Source organism: Nicotiana tabacum, chromosome 5, assembly GCF_000715075.1.
Source record: "Nicotiana tabacum cultivar K326 chromosome 5, ASM71507v2, whole genome shotgun sequence".
NCBI lineage: Eukaryota > Viridiplantae > Streptophyta > Magnoliopsida > Solanales > Solanaceae > Nicotiana > Nicotiana tabacum.
Genome location: NC_134084.1, coordinates 94,863,325 through 94,873,368, shown reverse-complemented (window position 1 = coordinate 94,873,368; position 10,044 = coordinate 94,863,325).

Here is a 10,044-nt window from a genome sequence, read left to right as displayed (position 1 = left end):
GTGGCTGTTCATGGTGTTGGCTGGTCGTTTGTGACGTGAAGCGTCACCGGAAATGGCAGCTTCGCGGTGAACGGAGGTCCAGCGACGATGGTAAGCTGGGTGAGGTCGCTTGGTTCTGTTTGTCGTGTCTGGAACTCGTTAAACCGACGAGCTGGTGGAGCTCGTTTTTCCGACGAGTTTCAGGCAGAGACGAGGTCATTTGACGATTAACGTTCAGGGGTCGTTGGTGTTTTCTCCGGCGAGCTGGGTTGTTCCCGGTTTTGGGGGCTATTGGGATATGGGGTTGATAAAGAGAGCAGGGGTGTTGTTTGGTTTATCACGCGAAGCAGTTCTGGAAAAGGGGGTTCGTTGGAGAAGATGGAGTCGGGGGTGGGGGTCATGAAGAAAACGACGAAAGGGGGGTTGGGTTCGTTGGTGTCTAGCCTTTTCAGCTGCTGCTTTCAGCTTTTTGTCTGTTCTCAGCCTTCTTTTTTCGTTCTTTTCGTTCATTTTTTATTTATATAGTCTAGGTTTTTGGTAAGGTTTTAGATTAAGGGGTATGAGCCTAAGAATTATGGGTTTGGCAATTGTGGGTTAGGTCCAAAATTAGGCATAAAGATGGGTTGCTCGAGCCCAAGCTTTATTTGCGAACGAGACTAAAAATACGTGTCCATTTATTAATTAATCCTGCTATTCAAACAATTACTAAAATAAAGCTAACCATTAAAACAAACCTATTTTTGGGATTTTCAAATATCATATTAAAATAAGAATACGATACTATTTTTATATATTTTTTAGGATTTTTTTTTAAGATTAAAATTACTACAAAACATTAATGAACTTATTTTTGTGATTTTTTTGTTTTTCTTGTAATAAAATAAAGTAAAAGAGTCAAAATTACTTAAAATATCTATATTATGCCTAAATTAAATATTTACGCGCTAAAATATGAAAAATCTTGGGGAGGGTCAAAAATCACATGTCTACAGTAAGTAGTGTAGGATGACAAATAATGCTTCAATTTCTATGCTACCCAAGTCGGGGCGCAACATGTCCTTTCAAGGGAAGTATACTTAAACTCATAAGATGTGAACTTCTTGTTGAGATAATAGATGGCTTGCTCTTTCCTGCCAGTGATGTCATGCTGACCCAACACACAACCAAATGAATTATCCAAGATTGTCAAATAAAGAATCAAAGGTCTCCCGAGTTCCGGTAGGACCAACACAGGTGGTTTTGACAAATACTCTTTGATCTTATCGAATGCTTCCTGGCACTCATCAGTCCATTTGACCGTAGAATCCTTCTTTAGCAACTTAAAGATGGGCTTACAAGTTGTCGTGAACTGAGCAATAAACTTGCTGATGTAGTTCAGCCTCCCTAGCAGACTCATCACCTCAATCTTGTTCTTTGGCGGTGGTAATTCCTGGATAGCCTTGATTTTTGACGAACCCAACTCGATGCCCCGTCGACTGACTATGAATCCCAACAGTTTCCCAGATGGAACACCAAATGCACACTTTGCAGGGTTGAGCTTAAGATTGTACCTGCGGAGCCTCTGGAAAAACTTTCTCAAATCTTTGACGTGGTCAGACTGCTTCCTGGACTTTTTAATCACATCATCCACATAAACCTCAATCTCCTTGTGTATCATGTCATGGAATATGGTAGTCATTGCCCTCATGTATGTTGCCCCAGCATTTTTCAAACCAAATGGCATGACCCGGTAGCAATATGTTCCCCATGGTATGATGAATGCCGTCTTTTTTGCATCTTTTTTATCCATTAAGATCTGATGATACCCCGCATAGCATTCCACAAAAGACCCAATCTCATGCTTGGAACAAATATCAATGTGGATATTTGGCAGTGGGAAGTTGTCCTTTGGACTTGCTTTGTTGAGGTCATGGTAATCAACACACACTCTGGTCTTACCATCTTTCTTTGGCACCGGCACAACATTGGCTAACCACGTGGGATACCACGTGACTCGAATGACCTTTGCATCAAACTGCTTTGTGACTTCTTCTTTAATCTTCACACTCATGTCGGTCTTAAACTTCCTTAATTTCTGCTTGAGGGGAGGGAATGCTGGATCAATTGGCAATTTGTGGACCACCAAATCGGTACTCAAGCCTGGCATGTCATCATACGACCATGAAAATATATCCTTATATTCAAATAATGCTTTAATTATTTCTTCCCTGATTTGTGGTTCAAGATGGACAGTAATCTTGGTTTCTCTGACATTATCTGGATCTCCTAAATTGATTGCTTCCGTTTCATTCAGATTAGGCTTGGGTTTTCTTCAAAATGATTTAGTTCCTTACTGATTTCCTCGAATGCCTCATCCTCATCATATTTTGTTTCATCATCACACTCTATTTCTTGGATTATTATTTTAGAATTAGATTGATTTTTGAGACTTGGCCGAAGATTCTTCATGCATGTCATGTCATTAAATCCAGCATAAAAAGAACTGTACAAAGAAGAAAAGAAAACAAAAATAAAAACTATTAGGAATGATGGAAAAGGGAAATTGCATTTCATTGAAAATAAAGGATAACAGGGTTTGTACGTCAAACAAGCGAAAAATAAAAATCTGGGTTACAACCCTGGAATAACCCAGATAGAAAGGAAAACAAAACAAACTACCAAAACTCTTTCCAAGTAGGGAGAGGAATAGTCTTCCAATTGTTAAGCTTTACATTCGGCCCGACGAACTGTACGTCTGCTTTGCTAGAACCTTCTCCAACTTCATGTTCACATCATCAAACAACCTCCGAAACCTTTCAATTAACTCTTCATCAATGTCAACCATAGGACTTGGCACTGCTGACACTGGACGTTTCCTGGCACCAGGCTTGACAAAGGACCTAGAGAGACGCGGGATAAGCTTCGGAAGTGCCCACGCCTTCTGTTTCAACCTTTTAGCCCTTTTCACATCTGCCGCTATGGGTTTGAATCCAAGACCGAATGTACCCAAGTTTTCAGGGAGGGACACTGGCTGTATGATACCCTGCAAGGATGCACCCAGACTTTGCCTGGCACAAAGCCATTTTTTCAGCATTTCAGAGGCCACCATGACGGATGCAGAGGCTATCTTTGGAGTTGGAATAAATTTCCCTTCTAGAACCTTCTCGACTGGCACTATTTCAAAAACTTACTAGACCCAAGGACCTTTGTCATCTTCGGCCTCAATAAATGGGACAGAGGCATCACTGTGAGCACACAAATTTTCCTCACCATGCACAACGATCTCCTGTCTGTCCCACTCGAACTTGACCATCTGGTGTAAAGAGGACGGGACTACTTTGGCGGCATATATCCAAGGCCGACCCAACAGCAAATTGTAAGAGACAGCCACGTCTAGTACCTGGAACTCCTTGGTGAATTCGATCGGTCCTATTATTAATTCAAGCACTATATCACTAACCGAATCTTTTCCTCCACCGTCAAAACCTCGCACACATATGTTGTTCTTGTGAATCCTCTCATCGTCAACTTATAACTTGTTCAGAGTAGAGAGAGGGTAGATGTTTGCACAGGAACCATTATCAACTAACACCCTGGTGACCACAGAATCTTCACATTTTACTGTAAGATAAAGAGCTTTGTTGTGTTCAGTACCTTCCACGAGTAACTCATCATCAGAGAAAGTGATCATGTTCGCCTCAAATATTTTGTTGGCGATCTTCTACAGATGGTTCACTGAGATTTTGTCAGGGACATGAGCTTCATCCAGAATTTTCATCAGGGCCCAACGATGCTCATCTGAATGGGTCAACAATGATAGCAAGGAAATCTGAGCGGGCGTCTTTCTCAATTGCTCCACGATGGAATAATCTTTTACCTTCATTTTTCTCAAAAACTCCTCTGCTTCTTCTTCAGTGACTGCTTTCTTTACTAGAACTGGATTATCTTTGGATGTTTTAGCTTTCCTTAACTCTTCTGGGCAAAGCATATCCCCGAACGAGTTAAACCCTGGGCCTCATTGACTTCTTCTTTCACTTCCTTTCCCTTATAGGTCACTATCACCCGTTCGTAGTTCCATGGGATAACCTTGGTGTTGACTACCGACAACTGGGTTACAGGCTTGATGATGACAAGGTCCGTACGGGCACCCTCTACAATTATGATAGGCTTACTCGCCAACCCTGGCACGACCACCTTTGACTTGTCTTACTTTGCTACAGCATTACTCGGGGATCTTTTCTCAGCTACCACAAATGGCTCACCGTTTGTCATGCTCAACTTGTTCACTGATCCTTCAACCATTGGTTTTTTGACTGGCTTGACCTCACTAGACGGAATCATCATAACGGATTGTGAAGGCTTCTTGGGCTCCCCCTCCTTGTGTACTATCTCGATCATGTTTGTTTCCTCATGGGTTGGCAATGGGTTTTGATTGATGTTGGGTGCCTCCGGAGTTGGACTACAATTTGGTTTGTGTCGATAAGCTCCTGGATGGTATTTTTCAAGTGCCAACACTTCTTCGTATCATGCCCCGGAGTACCAGAACAATATGCACATCTCAAGGATTAATCAAGATTCTTTGGATGAGGGTTTGACAATTTCGACTCAATTGGCCTCAGCACATCCAACTGCCTCAATCTCTGGAATAAATTGGTATAAGACTCCCCAACAGGGTAAAAGTTTCTTCTGCTACAATCTCTCATTTCTGAATACTAGTTTAGGCCAAAAACCTGGACTGACAGGGTTTTGGTAGGCTCGTGGGGGTAGATAAGCATTTTGTGGAGCTGGGTAGGTGTTCTGTGGGGCTGGGGCACGCCATTGTGAATAGGAAGGAGGTTGAGTATATGACTGGGTGGTGGACAGAAATTTGAGGGTCTGGTGATAGGAAGTAATGTTGGGGTGGATTATATGGGGTTTGGGTGTATGCCTGGTGATGGCGTCGAGGCTGGGTATAATGGTGTGACAGGCCCCTTGGTCCAAACCACGAGCCTGAATCAACTGTTGCCATGTCTTCTTTCTTCTTCTTTTCGATTGTTCCCTCGGTACCATTCTGAATGGCTTGGGTAGTTGATTTGATGACCGAGTAGCTCATGATTTTGCTTGACTTAAGCCCTTCTTCGACCATACCGCTCATCTTCACTACCTCGTTGAAAGACTTGCCTATGGCCGATATCAGATGGCCAAAGTAAGTAGGCTCTAGAGCCTGCAGAAAGTACTCTACCATTTTGTTTTCCTCCATCGGAAGGTTGACTCTTGCCGCTTGTTCTCTCCAGTGAAAACCGTATTCCCTGAGACTTTCACTAGGCTTCTTCTCAATCTTAGTCAAAGACAAATGATCTAGAACAATCTTGATGTTGTATTGGAAATGACGAGCAAATGCTTGGGCCAAATCATCCCAAGTATACCATCTGTTGTGATCTTGACGAGTGTACCACTCCAATGCCACACCACTCAAACTCTGGCTAAGTATGCCATCAACAACTCATCTTTCCCACTGGCTCCTCTCATTTTACTGCAGAATCCCCTTAAATGAGCCACCGGGTCTCCATACCCGTCATATAGGTCGAATTTAGGCATCTTGAATCCTACAGGCAACTGAACATCAGGAAATATACACAAATCTTTGTAGGCTACGCTCATCGGGCCTCCCAATCCCTGCATGTTTCTGAACGATTATTCCAGGCTTTTTACCTTCCTGAACATCTCCTCCAGCTCTAGGTTTTTAGGTGGTATCTCAATCTCAACAGAGAGGTCGAAACGAGAAGTGTAGGAGTAATGATCTGGGGCCTTGAAAGTATGCTCTAGGGATAGTATTGATTATCTTAGGTCTGGAATAATGGCTCACTGGAAGATCGATGGAGTGTAGCTGGCGGGGGTGCCACGAAAACAGGAGTGGCTGGTGGAGGGGGTATGGCATCACCAGACCTACACCCAAACCCTATATAATCCACCCCAACATTACTTCCCATCACCAGACCCTCAAATTTCTGTCCACCACGCCCAGTCATATACTCAACCTCCTTCCTACTCACAATGGCGTGCCCCAACCCTACAGAACACCTACTGCTATTTGGTGTTTCAACTTATGTAACTCCTCTTTCATATTAACATCAGAATCTTCTCCCTCCCTCGACAGATCAATAACACTTGCATCCAGCTCTTGGCCAGCCATGATCAACTTGTTTTTAGACCTGGTGTTGTACGGGTGGGTTGCCAGAATGCTGAAAAAACTAACCCCCTGCATGTACTTGATGACAACAAGCAAACTTGTTAGCGATTAGAGCTTAACAGATAGGCAACCGCACGTTAGGGATGCAATGCATCTAACTAGTTAACCATTTCTATTATACGTTTGAACGGCTGTTTGCGTCATCCCAGCTTTCACTAATTTTCGTTTTGCAATTTCTTTCCTGCTTTTCTTTACTTGATTCTTGTCTTTATTCTTTTATTCTCTCATTTTTCCTCTCTTGTTTTGCCATCATTTCTTCCCCGCAATTTTTCTTGTTTTCTCTCCTCTTTTTTCTTTTCATTTCATGGTTATGATCGAATCCTATGGGGATTGCCTACGTATCATGATGCTGCATGAATCAGACCAAGCGTAGTTCTGGGAACATGTGCGAAATAAAATAAAAAAATATTTTTGGGGTTTTCAAATTTTCATAAAATAAAATAAAATAATAATAAATAAAAAAACATCTTGATTACGACGACTTCCCCTACAGATTTAAACATAAAAACTAATAGACTCGATGAGTGGACCAATAGACTTCAAAAGAAAACTAAAAATATAGACTCGAAAATGAACTAACAGACTTGAAAATGAACTAACAAAATACAGACTCGAACAAACAAAGCCAAGAATACATAAGTGCCTCAACTACTCCTCTAGTTGGCCTTGATGTGGGCCTTTGCGCCATATCTTCTTGGAGGCGAAACAAGTCATCCATGATCTGTCGGACAAAAATCATAACTGAAGCGAAGAACATGGACCTGGTCATGTCTTCACACTCGTTGCATTTCATCACAATGTAGTCCGCAATTCTCCTAACCCTTTCCTTGATAATACCCTTCTCATGTAGCAACCGTCTGATCTGCTGAGATCTGGCATCCAAGACTTGTTCGGCTGTATGATTTTGCTCTTGAAGCTGTTGCAGGTCTTTCTCTAGCTGCGACATCAGGGCATAGCAGTGCTCCCTTTCTGCTTTGAAGTCTCTCGCATGCTTGACCATTTCGTTCTCAAGGACATTGACCTTTTTCTTTATGCTCACCATTCCTTTGTCATACTTCTCCTTCAATTGCCGAACGAAACTGGCTCGTCCCTCCATATTCTTAGCTAACTTGGCTCGGCCATTTGCTAGTTCAGCTTCAGTCTTTTGCAAATCATCCTCATAGTCACGTACTTTTTGCGTAAGGCTGTAGATGAGCTTTTCATCTTTTATGCTTCTGCCCGGGTTCTTAGCTGTTATTCTCATTTTTCGAACTTGGGCTCGGAGAGCTTCATTTTCTTGGGACAACCTTCTTCTTTTACCTTCAGCTTCTTGTACCTGGAGATCATTATTAAATTCTATGTTTCTCAGTTTCTCTTCCAAGGTGTGAATCGCGGCTTGATATTTCTTCTCCTTTTCTCCCCAGGCCAACCTTTCTTGGATTTTATCATTAAAAGCTTGAACATGAGGTCTCTTGGCAGGTCTCTCGGGCTCGGACTCGGGCTCAGGCTTTGGCTCGTTGTTTATGCAAGACCTTTTCTCAAACCATGCAGCGTAATCTGGATCCACTTCCCCCTTTGCAACATCTGGTACCTGGGTGCCATTTTTCAGATATCGACAATCATTCCAATCCTGCTGAACTAAAGTTTCGGGCAATGCAGCTTCTGGATGTAGCTCAATGACCTGGGTGGTTATATCTTCATCTTCGAGAACCACCTGATATCTTCCTAACTGCCTTAAGACCCTCTGCTGTGCATATGGCTGGACACTCTTCAAACCCATCAACCTTAGGTAACCCTTGGTAGCCGTTATGTATATGGCTTCTCTCATCAGGGGCCATCCTATAGTCCACTCGACCTGACTTGCTTTGAGAGCTTTCAAGTGGGAGACCAAGGCTTCAAACCCTTTTGGCGCATTGTAGTCTTTCACCCTTTCCTCATAACTCTTGATGAAGTTATCCATGCTCAAACCATAACTCATGAATTTGGGGTGATGGCGGAGATGCTCGATCAACCACATTTGTAGAAGAATATTGCAACCTTCAAAGAATTAAGCCCCGACTTTGCATAATGTCAATGCTCGATAAATGTCTGTCAGCACTAATAGAGCTAGTGTATGACATTTCTTGGTAGTGAGGATTTGTGCGATTCTGGCCATACAGATATCTACTATCCCTTCCGCATTTGGAAAGACCATGATCCCCAAAAACGCCACGATAAAAGCGAACCGATGAAGAATTTTCCAGAGGCCCTTATCTTGTTTGTTGCTCAAACCCTTTTCATGCGTTTCGAACCCAGCTGAGTGGCCGAACCTGAAGTACAAGAAGTAGAAAGAACAACACCCTTTGCTTACATGGGCCTTCTTCGTCTGTTTACTGATATTCAGGAGGTCAAAGAACTTGTGCACCGAAGGAGCCCTCGAAAATATAAGTTGTTGTTTCCTTAAGTCCCGGCCAAACTCAATATACTCGGCCATCTCCTCCAGAGTAGGGGTGATCTCAAAGTTCGAGAAACAAAAAACATTGTGGACAGTCCCAAAAAGTTACCAAAGCCTTGATTAGAACTTCCCGTGGTTTGATTTCCAAAATGTTTATAAGGGCACCCAACTACCCTATCATGACCCTCTTCATCTAGATCATTCCACCACATACGCAACTGCAGCTGAGCCTATTCTATGACCAACTCTGAAGGATTCTGGATAGTGTTCATTTTTACACTGTGGAAGGTTAAGGTTAGGTTTGACTCTGGTGGACTTTTTTTATTTTTTGCAAAACAGGTTTGTCACACCTCCTTTTTACACGCCGAGGGGGATATACAGGAATTTTTCCAATTAAAGTGACATTATTCGAAATGAGATTATTTAATTTATCAGAGTCGCTACTTGGAATAGTTTATTTGGTGTCCCAAATCACCGGTTTATTTTAAATCCCAAATCGAGGAAGTTTCGACTTTCCTTTTGAAGTCTGCGAACCAGAAATTCTAGATAAGAAATTCTGTTAACCCGGGAGAAGGTGTTAGGCATTCCCGGGTTCCGTGATTCTAGCACGGTCGCTTAGCAATTTATACTTGGCTTAATTGTTTAACTACTCATTTTTAAGACCTATGTGCAATTATCTTTTTATTGCTTTTAAATCACTTGATTTATTCGTAATTAAAGAATTGAGCTACGTGTACGTATACTCTTTTCTTTTGGTGCGTCAAAATCATGTCACGCGAACGTGTCCACGATTAATAACACTTTTTGTTGATTTATTAAGAAAGTTTGGTTGAAGTTGCGTGAACGCATTCCTCGAGTCTTTTTTAGAGTTAAATTTGCAATTATGTTACGCGAACATATACATAATCACAATACTAATATAAATCGGACTAAAGCAAACTACGATTGTCCAAATTAATAACAAAGTTTGCGAGGGCCATGGAAAATTCAATTGATGGGACACCCCGATTTTAAAAGAATTAGTATTAATTATGTGAGGGCCATGGGCTTAGGGGTTTTATTTTGCATGGCACACCTCAAATTATTCTAAAGGGCTTTACTCAACTTAAACAAACTGTGGATGTTCATAAGTTATGTTTCTTAAACTACTTTAAGATTATTGTAAGGCCGAGAGTTTGTGGAATTTAGTTATGGAAGTAAGGAAGTAATTAGCATTGTCATTAAAAAAGAGATGGGCCAATAGCATATTATCACGAAATGGGCCTGGCATATGACTTATTTGTCTCAACAATTCACTAATGAAATGGGCTCAAGCTAACGGCTTCCTAAGACTATAGAAAACCCAACCAACGTAAATACTTACCCAACAGCCTATTAGTAAATAAATCAACTCAAATCAACTTAATCAAATTCATAGCAACTTTCAACCAGCTTTATTTTCGAA